A 17,384-nucleotide genomic window follows, 5' to 3' on the forward strand; every position below is an offset into this window, starting at 1 on the left:
CTGCTGGAAATACTCAGCAAATCAGGCAGCATCTGTTGAGGGATAAGAGAGCTCACATTTCAGATGAATGACCTTTTATCAGGCCCATTCTGGTGAGAAATCATGAATCAGAAACATTGGATGGAATCGTGTGAAGACAATGTGAGTCTTGTTTGCTAGCTGCTGAGGTGGCGAGATATCTGTGTTCCTTCCTTTTGGATCATGACCAGAAGTTGAGGCCAGCAGCGACCTTTCACCTGGAGTCAGGACCCATGGGGTGATGGTCCTATTAATCGAGAACTCCTGGCCATTCAGAGGCCAGCAGCTTTTTTTTTGCTCAGCTGTGCCTTGGGGAGGCACAGTGGCTACAGTCAGAATGATGTCAGGAATGGCCCAGGCCGCCTCCAAACATACCACTTGAAAGACAGCATATTGTAGCCTTAACTCTCTCTCTGCAAAGATGATGCCTGACATGTTGAATATATCTGCAAGTCTCTGTTTTCAATTTCAGAAAGTAATGTGACTATTATTGTCGGGAAGTCCTAGACTTTTTATTATTCCAAAAAAGAATGAAAAAAATTCAGGAACCCACCAGATTTGTGCTAGAAAATAGCAGACTCTGGGGGCCCTCTAGTGGTAGTGTTCCTACCCCTGGTCTGGGAGGATCAGATTCAATAACATCTCTGAACAGGTTGAATAGAAAATATCTTGAAGCAGAACTTGACCTGATGAGAGCATTGTGTTGGCCTCTCTGATAGATTATACACAATCAAGCTATCTTGCATTGGTTTTTAAAAAAAGCAGACTCAGCATGTTCGGCTGCCCTTGGACAGAGAGCATGTGGTGTCCATGAATGCTTTCAAAGCAGTTACAGAGGAAGGGGGGCACCGTGGGGCATTCATGTGCATTATCTTTCCTACCAAATCCATTTTGATTTAATTCCTGACCTCTCTCCCTACCTTCCTCCTCCCCCCACACCCCCACCTTTGATGGTTTGTATTGCCCTTTATAGACTTTTGAGTGTAAATATTTAATTGGCTACATGGGTGATTACTCCTGATAGTTAAAAATGTAAAAAAAAATTGAAAGTCATGATGGGAAGTCACTCAGTTGTACTGATAGCATACTGGGTATAAAAAGCAAGCAGACCCAAATGGTGCTCTTAAGGTGTAGCAGTTGTGTCCCACCTTGGAAACAGAAAGCCTAGGTTCAGGTCCCACCTCTCCAGAAGTGTGTCATAACATTTTTGAACAGGTTGATTAAAAAGGTACATGTTAAGCAGATCTGCCCCTATCACGTTTTGCACAGAAATATCTAACTGGCTACAAGGGTGATTTACTAATGGTGGTTAATAATTAAAAGGTCACAGTGATTTGGTCATGGGGACAAAACAACTATTCAGTTGTATGTGATAGTACTTGTGGATATAAAAAAATAGGAAACACATCCAAAGATGGGCTCTTGAAGCTCCGTGGTATTGTTTGTACCTCTGAGACTGGGGACTGGTTTTAAGTCCCATCTGCTGTAGAGGTGTGTAATCACATCTTCGAACAGATTGATTAGAAAATATGAAGCAGACCTCCAAAAAAAAAGCCATCACGTTTTATGTTTTGCATTGCCCTTAACAGGTTTTGAGTGTAAATATCCAGTTGGCTACACGGGTGCTTTACTGGTGATGGTTGGCAGCTGAAGGAAAAAAATGTAACAGTGATTGGTGATGGGAAGTAAACAAAAATTGTTCAGTTATATGTAAGAGCACTTCTGGATATTAAAAAAAAGCAGACCCAACTTGGGCACTGCATGGTGTGAAGTGCTTTATTTTCCCCTTGAGTTTGGTTTTGATTTAGCCCCTTCCTGCTCTCCCTACCTCTCACTCAATTTTGAATTTAGCGTTACCTTTAACAGCCTTTGCATACAAATATTTAATTGACTATGCGGGTGATTTACAGGGTAACAGATTAAGAAAGAAAAAAAGCCCTGGTGATTTGGTAAGGGAATAAACATGTTCAGTTGTGAGTAAGAGCATTTCTGTATATAAAAAAAGTAAAACAAAAATAAAAAAAGCATTCTCATTCATCCTCCTCTCCCAACCTTTAATGATTTGCATTGCTTGGGCTTTGCATGTAAATTAGTCAATTTGAAACATGGGTGGACCAGTGAGGGTTGATAGAAGGAAAAGAAGATACCATGGGTCATTTGTGATGGGAAAAAAAAAATACCTGTTCAGTAGTGTGTGATAACACTTATAGATATTAAAGAGAAAAAAAACAAGCAGATGCAGAAGGGGTTAGTTAGCTGAGTTGGCTGGATGGCAGGTTTACAATACAGAGTGACAATAACAGCATGGGCTGAACTCCCACATGAGTGGAGGTTATCAGGGAGGTATGGTGACCCTCAGGTTAAACCACCACCAGTTATCTCTGTCTTATGAAAAAGCAGCTCCATGGTTCAGTAAGACAATGGGAACATTACCGGCCTTCTCTGTGGTGAAATTTGTCAGTGATTTGGGTGTTTACCAAAACTCAATGATTTCAGACCATCCCTTTTGCTGTTTTCATTCCGTCAGTATTCTTTGCCGCCTAGTTCCAGGTTATCAATGGTTCAGAAATAAAGCAGACCCTGGAATGCGTCTGCAGGACAGTCTTCCCTGGGCTCGGACTAGGCTATGCATGTCATGAGTAGTGGCTGTTTTTAGTGTTCAACAATAAATGATGTTCCTTTCTGGTTGGGCTCCCTCTGTTATTACAGTGCTATTTTGATTTGATGTGTAAAAGAACAATCTGGAAGAATTCTACTCCTCATATCACAATACAACTGAGAACCTTGTTGCCATTTCTTCAGCAGCTCTGTATGTTTTTGAAACATTTTAATAAAGGAGCCACATGGCTGGCAGATAATATAAATTGCTAGAGTGCATTTCACAACAGGTTGACTAACAATCAAGAAGCTTAGAATTTAAAGAAGGCAGCTGCTGCACAATATAGCATTATCCAAGTTAATTAATAACCCTGAAACCACAAGTGACCTGCAACTTCCATCTGGTTCAGTGCATCCACTCCTTTCAGTCAGAAAATCGCACTAACCAAACTGAAGCATTTATTTTTGGTGATCTGGAATCCTTCAGTTTTCCAACTCTCCTTCATAGCACTTATAGTTAAGAATCCAGCTGAGTACAGTTCCTCCTTCTGTGCCACTTTGACTTATAAGCTAGGAGGCCCACATGGTAACCCACTGACACTGCCCTTTCAGTTGAGGTTTCCACAGGCTATCCAATGATTTCCCATGTGGAGCCACAATTTGCTGGAAATTCCAAAATTTGTATAAATTGAATAGAAAGAGAGCACATAGGACATTGCTATGGAAATGGAATCTCTCCCCGCAATCTTGGCAGTAGCAAAAGTCCTTGATTAATACTATTCAGTCTACAAGAATTACATTGGCTTTTGCTTACTTTCAGTCATTAGTGGGAGCACAGGAAAACGTCTCTCTCAATTGTGTTGAAAACCTCCTTGGATTTTCGTTTGCCTGTCTTTCCTGACTGATCTGGTTAATTTTGCCAAAGGACAATTTAAAAACTATTTTTACAAGCTCTACTAAGAAAATTAAAACATGAATTGAATTCCTGTTAGATTGTAAATGGTTTTATATCAGTAATTATCGTTTAATGTTGCAATTATATGCCCCATTTTTCACTCATTTTACATTTCAAACACTGATTTCTTCCTGATTACATAAGTATGAGCATTAAAAAAAGGAAAATATTTGGTTCATTAATTGGGTGCAACAGTATGAAAACGTGTCTTAGAATGATTTGTACACAGTGAAAGAGCGAGTTCAAAAGGCTGCACGTTCTGATTAAAAATTACAATCCCACTGCACTACACAGTTCACATCATATTAAATAATTTAACTTCTTTCTTAACAAATATAGTGAACATAAGAAAATATACTCTTAACATTAGAGAAAAAAGGAGTGTTGTAAGATGTGTTAGTGAAACTGGAACACAAAATGAAGAATGGACAATGAAGCCCAAGAAACCAAAGAAATAAGTATAGAACTTAGGACAAGCAGAAGATTTTTAAAAGACCAAGGATATTATTTGGCAAAAGCACTGGATAAATTATAAAGACAAAGAAAAATAGGTGAATAAAAGATAAACCAAGATTCTCATTGAATAAATGGTTCCTTAGAATATCCCAAGAATTTTAAAAGTTGGAGGAAAGATTGTGTGTTTGTGTCAAAAACAAAGTGAAGTTGAAACCAAGGGGCAAAGAAGTGGCAGAGTTTAAGATGGTAGCTTACATTTGTGTTCACTCAATGACTTGTGACTATTGTATAGATCAGTGGAAAGTAGACTGTTTCTGTTTTGAGGCCTATGCTTCATATGCCATTGGATCCATAAGAATTCCAAGTAGAAGTCTCAAGGAACTTGCCAATTTTGAGACACAAGGATATCAACTCTCAGCACCTACCTAGAATAATATTTGTGGCTGCATGTTTATTATAGCACTACAATTTACTGTTTTAATGGCCACACCATCAGACTCAGAGAGAAGTTCTACTCAGCAGTAAATACAGGGGAGGATTTACACTCCCATGGAATTATTGATAAGAATTGAGTGGTAAAGCCTTTCCTTCCATCAGACTCTGGGTGCTGCTGGCTCTTTATCCTCATTTGGGAAGTCTCATATTCAACCCGAATCTTAAAAATAAATAAGAGCTTAAATTACTGTTTCTCTACATTTACTAGATATACAAGAGATTCCTAAGGATTAAAAAATGGTTAAGATAATTTTATTATATATTTTTATTGTCCAGATACATACCTGGAAGCTATGGACCTATGAATAAGTTATTGTAAGGAAACCTTTATGAATTTATTTTAAGAGATGTTCTAGATGCATATTTGATAAATTACAATTTATCAAAGTACTATTGTTTTGTTTAGGGCAGGAATGGCAGCCATGATAACTCCCAGCTTCTTTACACTATTGTTTTCCACACTCATAAAACCCCAACCCCAATTCCTTCATCCTCACCTCTAACGCATGTAAGGAATGCAAATTTCATTGTCACCAAGACCAAGATGTTGACCTGTAACTAGTGGAGTACCACAGGAATCAGTCCTGGGCTGAAATTATTTACTATATATATATATATATATATATCAATGACTTTGATGACAGAAGTGAATGAACTATCACCTGGATTGCAGATGATTCAAAAATAGATGGAAAGGCAAGTAGTGAGGATGACACGAGGGGTCTACAGATGTTGGCTGGTTAGGTAAGTGGACAAAAACCTAGCAGATGGAATATAGTGTGGGAAAATGTGGATTATGTGCTTTGACCTAAAGAATAGAGGGGTTGAGTATTATTTAAATGGAGAGATACAGCAGAAAGCTCCAGAACAGAAAGGTCTAGGGATCTTACTGCATGAATCACAAAAACTTAGCATCTAAGTTCAATGGGTAAGAAGGAATACAAATTGGCCTTTATTTCAAAGGGAATGCAGTATAAAAGTCAGAAGGTCTTGTTAAAATTATACAAATCACTGGTCATACTATATCTGAAATACCATGAACAGTTCTGGTCCCCTAATCAAAGAAAAGCTTTACTGGCGTTGGAGATAATCCAGAGAAGGTACACTGGGTTGATCCCAGATACAGAGGGATTTTCTTATTAAGAGAGGCTGACTAGGCTGGGCTTGTATTCATTGCAGTTTTAGGGAATGACAGGGGACCTTATTGACACACAGAAGATTCTAAGCTTTACAGAGTAGATGTGGAGAGGTTGTTTCCCTTTGTGGGAGAATATCGGAGCAGAGGGCATCATCTCAGAGTAAGGGGTTATCCATTTAAGGGAGAGATTTCTTCTCTCAGGGTGGTTAATCTGTGGAATTCTTTATCTCAGAGGGCTGTCAAGTCTTCTTTCATGTGTATAATCAAGACTGAGACAGACAATTTTAATCTGTAAAGGAATCAAGGATTAAAGGGAAAAGACAGGAAAGTGGACTTAAGGATTACCAGATCAGACATAATCTCATTGAATGACGGAGTGGACTTGGTAGTCTGAATGGCCAACTTCTGCTCCTTGTCTAATGGTCTACTGCTCAGCTACCTCGATTGCTCTCTCCCAACTTCAATACAAACATGCTTTCAGGTTCTATCCTGCCCTAACCCTGATCTTGTTTCCTTCTCTAGCTTCTCTCCTATCTTGTCTCATATTCTCTTGGAGCTTATCTTGTCTATAAGACACCCCTCCTACTCTCTCAACCCTTTTCCCAATAAGTTATTGGCCAACCAACATCTGTTCTTGACTTCCATGTTAGCTAACATTGTTACCTGTTCCCTCTGTTCATCTGTCATTCAAATCTAATGCACTCACTCTCTCTCAAACAACCAGTTTTGGCCTCCTATATTCTGTACAAACCTTTACTTTACCTTTGTCTTATTATTTAAGTTCTTGAAAGTCAGCTCGGAATACTTCATATTACGATTCTAATGGTGCGTGTATGCAAGGGGGGAGGGGGAGGGTGGGCACTTTGGCTGCTTGAGGCTGGAATATATAATGTCATATTGAACTCATCTCTTGTGACCACCTACCTATAGTGGCAAAAAAGTTCTGTTGTTTGTTTGTCCAGGCAGCAAGTGGCACATTCCTAGCTCCATCCATTGATTTAGCTGGCCCAGGAGTAATGAGGCTAAACTGCAACTTGTCTTTTCCACTTGGATCTCCATGAAAGTGTCAGTGATCCTGGCAGCATTGCGTTTGCTCTTTGCTTAGGTTCTGTACTTTCTAGTGTATCACAGACTGATCTGACAGTAATGAATTCAGCCTCCCCTTCAGAGTTATATTCACACTCCTGTAGTAGAGCTCTGAAAGCCTGCTTGAAATTCCAGCTAAAAAGTTGGTGGGATTCCTGTTTTTGTTGCCTTTATGTAGCACACCATTAATTAAAGTAAAAGATGTTGTGGAACAGAATAGCTGAGATGCTGAAATTCATGACATCAGACATATCTACTGCTTCTCCAGTGACCCCACCCCCTCCTCAACCAGCTCAACTCCCCCCGCCTCCAGTTCTATTCATTGTTAGTGAAATGCATTGGTCAGATCTTCATTTTCTATGGTGATACTTGCATTTAAATAATGACATTTGGTATGAAAATGTCTCATAGTGTTTCAGGTGACATATTTGCTTTACAAGGTGGTCATTGCTACTTAGATGAAATGTTTTTTATTCTACGCTGACATCCCACAAATGGTTTAGACATCAACCTCCAGTTAATCTATGTTTATATTGGACGGAACAGCCAGAGTACTTCACTAAACAGAAAAGAGATGCGGATGTTGGAAATCAGAAACAAAAAGAGGAATTGTTGGAAAAACTCAACAGGTCTAGCAATATCTGTGGAGAGAAAGTTAACATTTTTAGTCCAGTGACCTTTCTAAACAGTTCTGTCTTCCCAGCAATTCCTTTTTTTTTGTTATAGCCAGGGTACTTCATACACTTCTTCCAATCGTCTCACAAGACCTCTAACAACACTTTAACAGCCAGACACAAACTTAAAGAAAATATTGGTCTGAATAATTACCCTTTGGTGGTAATGCCTATCATATCAAGATGCATTGCACCAGCTCATCAGGGCTCCTTCGGTCGCATCTTCCAAGCTCACGGCATCTATCATGTATACTGGGACAAGGACAGCAGATGCATGGGAACACCGCCATCTGCAAGTTCCCTTCCAGGCTGCACACAATCCTGACTTGGGAATATATCGCTACTCCTTCATTTTCTCTGGGTTAAGATCCTGGAACTTCCTTCCTAACAGAATGTCAGCATACCTACTCGAGATAGACTGCAATGATTCTTGAAGGTAGCTGTCCTTGAACTTCTCAACGGCAATAGGGATGGACAATGAAAAATTATTAAATAAGAAGACTCATTTGTGGTCGACCTTCAGTTGTCCCAAACAAGCTGCAGCAGCAGAATGCTTATTCGGTTCTTGAAGATTGCTGGTAAACTTTAAATGAAGCCTGAACCCAAACATGGCTTGGATCTCCCAGTTGCAACCCGATACTGCATTCAATTTGTGCTCAATTCAAGAATGCCCGCAAGGTGAACTCACCTCCAATGTAAAGAGGTTTAAATTCCATAAGCTTCCATTTGACTTAAACTTTTGCTACCCAGATCACCATCACTCTATATTCCATATGCTTTGAATGGAAATAATAGTCCTACTTGTATAGTACTTGGCTCAACAGTTAGCTCTTTTTTCTAAGTCAGTGGGTTGTGGATCCAAGGCCCATAAGTGATTGCAAAGCTTGCACTCCAGCAAAGAGCTGAGGGAATGTAAATCTGAGCAGAGAGTTAATATTTAAGGTGGTGGATGGGATGATGATCAAACAGCTGTCTCTTGGATGGTGTTGTAACTATACCCATTCAGGCCAATGGAGAGTATGATCTGACCAGGTGGACTGGAGAAATGTTTATAGTGGAGTTCCCTGGGTCACTGTTGGAACGTCTTCATTTTCTGATATGTGTTAATGAATGAAACCTTAGGTACACAAGGGCACAATTTCAAAATTTGCAGGTGATACAAAACTTGGAAGTATAGTAAAACTTTGAGAGTGATAGTATGGAACTTGAAAAAGGCATATATAAGTTGCTGAAGTGGGTGGATAAGTGCCAGATGAGGTTCAATACAAAGAAGTGTGAGGTCATATATTTTCACCAGGAAGAATATAAAGGTTACTACTCTAAAGGTAGTGCATGAGCAAGGGAAGTGGGTGGAAACTTACCTCGTGGGAGGAGTGGCCTTCGTTGAGGTCGAATTGCGGTTTGAGAAGATGAATGAATCAATATATTTGAGCAGCAGCTGATCCTGAGCCACTCCATGTCTCCATGTCTCACCCTCCCCCTTTCACCAAGAAAAGACTCCAAGGTGTGTTGATGAGGTAAGGCTTTTCTATCTCTTCTGTACTGAGTGATTGGCTAAAAATTTACTTTCTTTTTCTTATTTATCTATTATTTGAAAAATACCATAACAGAGAAGTATTACAAATGATTTAACTTTCAAACTAATATAAGGTAATAAAGTAATTAACTAAGTTGAGATGGCTGGACAGGTGATGTACTGTAGCTGTATAATGTGGGAGCTGGCTGATCCCATTGTAAATGGCAGTGACCACATCTGCAACAAGTGTTGGTTGCTGGAGGAACTCCAGCTCAGTGTTGATGATCTGGAATTTGAGCTTCAAACACTGCAGCACATTGGGGAGGGGGAGAGTTACCTGGACGCTTTGTTTCAGGTGGCAGTCACACCTGGTAGATTAAGTAATTCAAATTCAGTTCGTGATCAGGGACAACAGGGTGTGACTGCAAGTGAGGCAGGTAGGGGGATCCTGAGTTCAGGAGAGGAAGAGCCTCAGCTTTTGACCTTACCCCACAAGTATGAGATACTTGCTCCCTGTGTGGATGAGGTAAAAGGCTGCAGGGAGGATGAGCCAGCTGACTACAGCATCATGGTACAGAAGGCTGTTCAAGAGGGGGAGCAAAAAGACAAGTGGTAGTTATAGGGGATTCTATAATTAGGGGATGCAAGCTGGATCAGGAGTCCTGCATGGTGTGTTGCCTGCCTGGTGCCAGGGTGCAGGACATCTCTAACCAGATTGAAAGGATATTGTAGCAGGAGGGTGAGGATCCAGTTGTTGTGGTCCATGTTGAGACAAACATAGGCAAGGCTAGGATGGAGGACCTGTTTGGGGATTATTGAGCACGAGGAATGAAATTAAGAAATAGGTCCTTGAGGGTCATAATTTTGGATTACTGCCTGAGCCACATGCTAATTGGCATAGGGATAAGAAAATCATGAAGTAAACATGTGACTAAGGGAGTGATGTGGGAAAGAGGGTTTCCATTTCTTGGGGCATTGGCATTAGTTTTGGAACTGGGGGATCTGTACCAATGGGATGGTCTCCACCTGAATCAATCTGGAACCAGTGTTCTGGTAAAAAGGATAAATAGGGTGATCACTGGACTTTAAACTAGTGAGTCGGGGGAAGGGAAAGGTAAAATGACAGGAAGTATCATTGTAAATAAAAAGGCAAGCAGCAGGTTAGCATGTGTGCAGGAGGGTTTAAGTACAAGGCAGACTATGAAAGAAACGAAAAGGAAGATTAACTCTGGAGTTATTATTAGAGATGCTGGAAATCATGAGGGTAAGAAAGCTAAAAGAAAAGCACTTTAATTGAATGCTCATAGCAATCATAACAAGGCTGATAAGTTAACAGCACAAATCATCATGAATGAATATGAGTTGGTAGCCATTACGGAGCCATGGTTACAGGATGGTCACAACTGGGAGTTAAATATGCAGGGGTATTAGACTATTCAGAAGAACAGACATGAGGCGGTGTAACTCTGATATTCACCGCTGACATTAGGGTGATGCTGAGAGATGATATAGGTTCTATGGAGAACAAGGTTGAATCCATTTTGGGTGGAAATGAGAAATTCTAAGAAAAAAAAGTCACTGATAATCACAGCCACCAAATAATAACATCACACTGGGATGAGCAATAGATAAAGAAATAACTAATGCCTGTAAAAATGGTACAGCTATTATCATAGGGATTTTAATCTACATGTCAATTGGTCCAACCAGCCCGGTCAGGGTAGCCTTTAGGAGGAGTCTGTTGAATATATCTGCAGTGGTTTACTTGAATGGTATGCAATGGAACCGGTGAGGGAGCAAGCTATTCTAGATCTGGTCCTGTGTAATGAGACAGGAATAATTAATGACCTCATAGTCAGGGATCCTCTTGGAAGAAGCGATCACATTATGGTTAAATTTAGAATATAGATGGACAGTGTGAAGAGAAAATCCAAGACCAGGGTCCTGTGCTTAAACAAGGAAGACTACAATAGAATGAGGGAGGACTTGGCTAAAGTAGATTGGAAAAAAAGATTTTGTGGTGGGAAAGTTGACAAGTAGTGGAGGACTTCCAAAGCAATTTTTCAAAGTGCTCAGCAAAAGTATATTCAGCGAAAAGGAATAAGAAAAGGGGCAATCTGCCATGGGTGTCTAAGGAAATAAGGGAGGCTATGAAATTAAAAGAGTGGCCAAGATCAGTGGGAAACTAGAAGATTGAGAAAAAAAAGTAAAAAGCAAAAAGAGCTATTAAAAAAGTAAGATAGAACATGAGGAAAAACTAGCACAGAATATAAAGATAGATAGCAAAAGTTCCTATAAATATATAAAATGATTAAAGAGTGGCTAAATTAAATGTTGGTCTTTTAGAGGATGAGAAGGGGCAGTTAGTTATGGGATATGATGAAATGGCTGAGGCATTGAACAGGTATTTTGTATTGGTCTTCACAGTGGAGGACACTAATAACATGCCAGTAATTGACAAAGAGACGAAGGTAGGGGAGGGCCTGGAAACAGTCATTATTACAGAAAAAGTAGGGCAAGCTAATGGAGCTAAGGGCAGACAAGTCTCCTAGCCGTGATGGAATGCATCCCAGCGTACCAAAAAAGATGGTGGGCAAAATAACAAGTGCACTGGTGGAAATTTTCCAAAATTCGCTGGACTCGTTACAGCAAATTGGAAAACAGCAAATGTGATGCCACCATTTAAAAAGGGAGGTAGACAAAAGATGGGGAATTATAGACTGGTTATCTTAACCTCTGTAGTGGGGTAGATGCTTGGGTCTATTGTTAAGGATGAATAGTAAGGCATCTCGATAGAAATTGTCCTATTGTGCAGACGCAGCGTGGGTTCATGAAGGGCAGGTCATGCTTTACAAATCTTTTGGAATTCTCTGATGACATATGAGCAAGGGGACTCAGTGGATGTGCTGTACCTAGATTTCCAAAAGGCCTTTGACAAGGTGTCATGTAAGAGTCTGCTACATAAGTTAAAGATGCATGGTGTTAGGGGTAGAGTTTTAGCATGGAAAAATGATTGGTTGTCTAACAGAAAGCAAAGAGTGGGGATAAATGAGTGCTATTCTGGCTGGCAATCAGTAACCAATGGTGTGCCTCAGGGATCAGTATTGGGACTTAAATTATTCACAATGTATATGGATGATTTGGATTTGGGGACCACGTGTAGTATGTCAAAGTTTGCAGGTGACACTAAGATGAGTGGTAGAGCAAAGTGAACAGAGGACTATGAAACTTTGCAGAGGAACATAGATACATAGAGTGAGTGGACAAAGGTCTGGCAGATGGAATACAGTATTAATAAATGTGAAGTCATCATTTTGGTAAGAATAACAATAAAAAGGACTTTTACTTGAATGGGAAAAAGTTACAGCATGCTGATTTGCAGAGGGACCTGGGTGTCCATGTACATGAATGACAGAAGGTAGGCCTGCAGGTACAACAAGTAATTAGGAAGGCAAATGGAATTTTGTCCTTCACTGCTAGAGGGATTTAAAAGCAGGGAGGTTATGTTGCAGCTGTATAAAGGTGCTGGTGAGGCCACACCTAGAGTACTGTGTGCAGTTTTGGTCTCCTTGCTTGAGAAAGGATGCACCGGCACTGGAGGGGGTGTAGAGGAGGTTCACTAGGTTGATTCCGGACTTGAGGCTTATGGGGAGAGACTGAGTAGACTGGGAGTATATTCATTGGAATTCAGAAGAATGAGGAGGGACCTTATGGAAACATATATATTTATAAAGGGGACAGATAAGATAGAAGTAGAGAGGATGTATCCACTGGCAGGTGAAGCTAGGACAAGAGGGTACAGTCTCAAAATTAGAGGGAGCAGATTTAGAACTGAATTGAGAAGGAAATTCTTCACTCTGAGGGTTGTTAACCTATGGAATTCCTTGCCCAGGGAAGTAGTTGACTCTACTTCAGTAAATGTTTTTAAAGCAAAGGTAGATTTTTTTTGGAACAATAAAGGTATTAAGGGATATGGTGAGAGTGTGGGTAAGTGGAGCTGAGTTCACAAACAAATCAGCCATGATCTTATTGAGTGATGAAGCAGGCTCGAAGGGCCGGACGGCCTACTCCTGCTCTGAGTTCTTATGTACATGCACATACATGATTAAAGTTAGTAGGTCATTTTGAGAAAGCAATTAATAAAGTATTCTCAGCTTTATGAATAGGTGTATACCTCAAAGAGGGAGGAGGCAATGCTGACTGTACAAATGACATTAGTTTGACCTTAGCTTGAACATGGACTTCATTTCTGAGTGTTGCACTTTAGGAAGAGTGTGAAGGCATCAGTAAAAATGCAAAAAGCATTTTGGAGAATGGTTCTGAGGATGATGAATTTCAGTTATAAAAATAGATTGGAGAACCTGGAGTCACTCTCCTTGGAGTGGAGAAATCTGAGAAGGGATCTAATTGATTTTTTCAAAATCATGAGAAGTCTGGACAGAGTAAACAGAGAAAATGGTCCCAGCCATGAAAGAATTGAGAACAAGATGGCACAGGTTTAAAGTCATTAATAAAGAAGCAAAAATGACATGAGAAAATACTTTTACACACAACAAATGATCCAGGATGGGAATGCATTGGGCATGTGCTGGGTGAGTCCTCCCAAACCCAGCACTGCTGTTCTGCTTTCTGAATCAGGTAGCCCATCTGAGCATCAACACATTAATGATGCAAACCAACGTGGTTCACAACTATATAGGTCATTTCATTTAACCACTTGGCAGGAACAGTGTAGGTCAGGGAGGACATGTGTTGACCATGTAGCAGTAACCCCTACTCCACATCTTAACTCACAAGGGATTCACACTCTCCTGGCTAGCAGTGATGTATTTTAGCTTCACATAAAGCTGCATTCAAGCACTGAAATTGAATATCAGAAATTTGTACGAATGATACCCAGAGATGCTGGAAAACTATTTCCATATTTAATCTAATTCCCTTGTTGACTAACAGTTTAGAACTTGTTTATGCTGTCAAACACATATCAAAGCCAGCCTGTAATGCCTGTAAACAGGATTTTTTTTTCTCCGCACAAATGTGCAGTAACATTATAAACACATTTTTATATGTTTATAATGCATTTTACAAATTAATGCTTGCAGTACATAGCACAGTACTTACCGTAACATGAGTGTGGAAGGCAGTGTATTTCATACACTTCCTCTTCATGAATAGGGGAACTAAAATTCATGTGGAGTCTACTGAACTCCATGTCAGAATTCTTCATAGAAACTCTCAATTTGTAAACTGTCTGTTAAAGCACCAAACAGTTGCATATAGAAATATTTTCCATTAGACCTAAAAGGTCTGGAATTCATAGAAAAGGTTTATCTGGTTATTTTTCAATCTTTAGACTTGGTGGTATTTGGTGTATAAAGAGGAAATTGATGCCCTTTGTGATTTTATATATGTTAGCCCACATACCATAAACCATGAAGACTTTTTTTTTAGTCAAATGTCTTGAATATTACTTACAACACTATTTATATTGCAAAACAGCACAGACTTACACACACAGGCATAAATCCTAACATTTTTAGCCATCAATTTCACTGAGTTTCCTGGAGAGTTCCTTGCCAGTGAGATCTTTTACCATATCTTACCAAACTCAACTTGTTAACTACTTATACCAACTGTCTCACCAGATTGTAGCTCCCTTCTATCACTTGCCATATTTGGAACAACTAGGCAAAAACAAAGACTGAAGATGCTGGAAACCAGAGTTTAGATCAGAGTGGTGCTGGAAAAGCACAGCAGGTCAGGCAGCATTGGCCCAAAGCGTCGATTTTCCTGCTCCTTGGATGCTGCCTGACATGCTGAGCTTTTCCAGAACCACTCTGATCTAATATTTGGAACAACTCACACTGTCAAGATACCTTGTAGACAGAGTAATATCCTTGGTGCCAGCACCTTTTTTAAAAGGTCATTGTCCATTTGGACAAGCACTATCAGTCCGGAGCTTCCCTATATGGTTTCTGACATTGATGACATTGCTGACATTGCCCTGGGCATGGCAGACAAGGGAAATTTGACACCATATTTTTCACACAAAAAGGCTAGTACAGACACAGGTGTCTTCTTCCCCAAGAGTAGCAGAGGAGGTCATGACAACAGACCATGCCAACATGGTCTGAGTTTGCCCCTGAGTCAGTGCTGTCTCGACTATTTGGAGGAATCAGAGAAATGACCTTCTGCATGCCATGCTGCCACCATCTTCTCTCTGATACTTCACAGTAACTCTGCTCCTGCACCCAGCTCCCACCATGGCTCATGCTCTACACTCTCACAACTGCTGTAACATCTTCCATCACTTGTCGTCACCTACCCTAACCCTGACAGCACTAACCCTGTGTGCTCTCTGTGCTGCATGCTCACTCACTCAAGACACCTGCAACAACAATAAAGCTGTGCCACCCATTTTCATCTCCCTTATTAACTGTCTCTCTCATTCCAGGAGGAAAGAAGCCAACAATCGGACAGAAAGAGTCAAAGTGAGCAGTGGCCTGTCTGACATGACTCCTCATCTTTATGTGAAGATGATCCTTACCTTGATAGATCTGAGTGGCTAACTGACTGTCTGCAAGTCCCAGGACTTGTGTTGGAGGGTGCCAATGACTTATTGCACCAGGATCCCTAGACTAGATCCAAAGACTATTTTCCTTGACTTGACTGAGGACAGCTTACAACCATGACAAGCCTCGTGGCTTTGTGTTTGCATTAAATGGCACAGTAATACGGCAGCATACTGAGAGCCTCATTATATTGGCAGAGAAGCAAAGTGCAAAATGGCAAGGCAAGGCACAGATGCTGTGAATATGCAGGTACCCTCAAAGTGAGTGAGCACTGACAGCAACTTGGTGCAACAACAGTGATAATTGCCATTACCCTGAGATGCAGCATTGAAGTACAGACGGTTATACTGAATGCAGATTGGAGAGATGCCATGAGGGTTTTTGAGGCTGACACATTCCTGATGCCAAAGTCTGTGGTTATGGCGTGTGTGTAACTGGTGCTCATGGATCATGCCCTGAGAGGGTGGATCCGGGTGTCCAACATGGAGTTCCTTTAGAGAAAGTGGCAAGTTGAAGCTCTGACTTCTATATTGAGAATTCTTGGCATCTAGCTTGCTCGCTGCAGGTGGTACAATAGCAGGCTGCATATTAATAATGTGGCATTCACAACTAATAAGGTCATTAACCAGCAATATTATGACTTTTAGGGAACTTGCCACTCACTAGTGAGAATCTTACCTTGTCGCCCAGAGCCTAGTTAAAAGATGCAGCTAGTTGCTCCCAAAATCAAGATAGACCTCATTAGACTTCTTGTGCGACTCTGTCACATTTCTTGCTTAATGTACATAGTTCAGGACCCTATAAGTTCCATCTATAGATTGGATCCTGTGCTTACTGATGTTACTGTACATTATACACGCATAACTTACTGATGGATACTGTTGTACAGTTATTATCACATTGTAATTTTCTTATAGGTAGAGCCTGGAATCTATGCCACAGTGATATACATAGTAATATACTGTAAAATGTCAGGGGTTTACAGCAAAATTTTCCCTGTGGGCTTCAGAATCCCATATTTAGTCCAGTTATCACCTGTCGTTTTCTTGATTTGGCAAATTAACCAGAGGCTGTGTTAGCTTTGAATTAAGGACAGTATGTAGCCTTTCAGAGCTGGAGGGCTAGTAAGAGTATCCCTTTCAAAGTAAGTGAACTATATTCAGCACTTTAGCAATCAAACTAAAATATAGACCATGCTGCCAGCCACCATTATAGAATTGATGTGTTTGCATGTGTGTGGGGCTCCGCGTGTCAGGGTGTGGGAGAGAGGTGTGTGTATGGTGGCAGCATGAAGTCCCTCCAAAGAGTGGCCTGTTGCTGCAACTGAAGCCCAGCAGGTGTGAGGGTGTCCCAGCCTTCTGGAGATGCAGGCTTCCCAGCCTTCTGCTAGGTACCTCCACTGTTTTCTATTGCCCTTCGGGAACCTGGAGGCAGACTAGAAAAACCCAATTGGCCTCTGCCAACAGACCGTAGCAGGTTTTCAGTTAGTTGAGCCTTCTAGTTGTGTGCAATTAGACCTGCGATCTCTTCCATTCCTGCCTTGGAGAAAGTAACTCAGACGTAAAAGAGAGCCTGGTAAAATGTATGCCTGGTGGCAGCACAAACCTCTGCGCCTGCTACTTCAGTGTCTGCCCTCATTGTATCCTAAAGGTTCAGTCCTTAATGTTTAGATTTAACACAGTGTGATGTTGATGATTAGTGGTCAGACAACACACCACAACTTTCTATGATGGATCACTAAATGACAGTAAATGTCAATGCTGGAATCTGTCTGCTTTCATTTTGTGATAGTGGCCTCACTCAAACATTTGTAAAGCCAGGAGTGACTAATTCTAATTGAGTTATGATGTTCCCACAGTCAAGTCTTGTTTGATGA

General features: G+C 40.6%; 1 protein-coding gene across 1 annotated transcript in view; it reads left to right on the forward strand.

The window, feature by feature from the left end:
- LOC132818502 (zinc finger protein GLIS1-like) overlaps positions 1 to 17,384 on the forward strand; it is a 204,136-nt gene that overhangs the window by 119,531 nt on the left and 67,221 nt on the right. The gene's annotated exons all lie outside the window — the stretch shown is intronic.

Source organism: Hemiscyllium ocellatum, chromosome 9, assembly GCF_020745735.1.
Source record: "Hemiscyllium ocellatum isolate sHemOce1 chromosome 9, sHemOce1.pat.X.cur, whole genome shotgun sequence".
NCBI lineage: Eukaryota > Metazoa > Chordata > Chondrichthyes > Orectolobiformes > Hemiscylliidae > Hemiscyllium > Hemiscyllium ocellatum.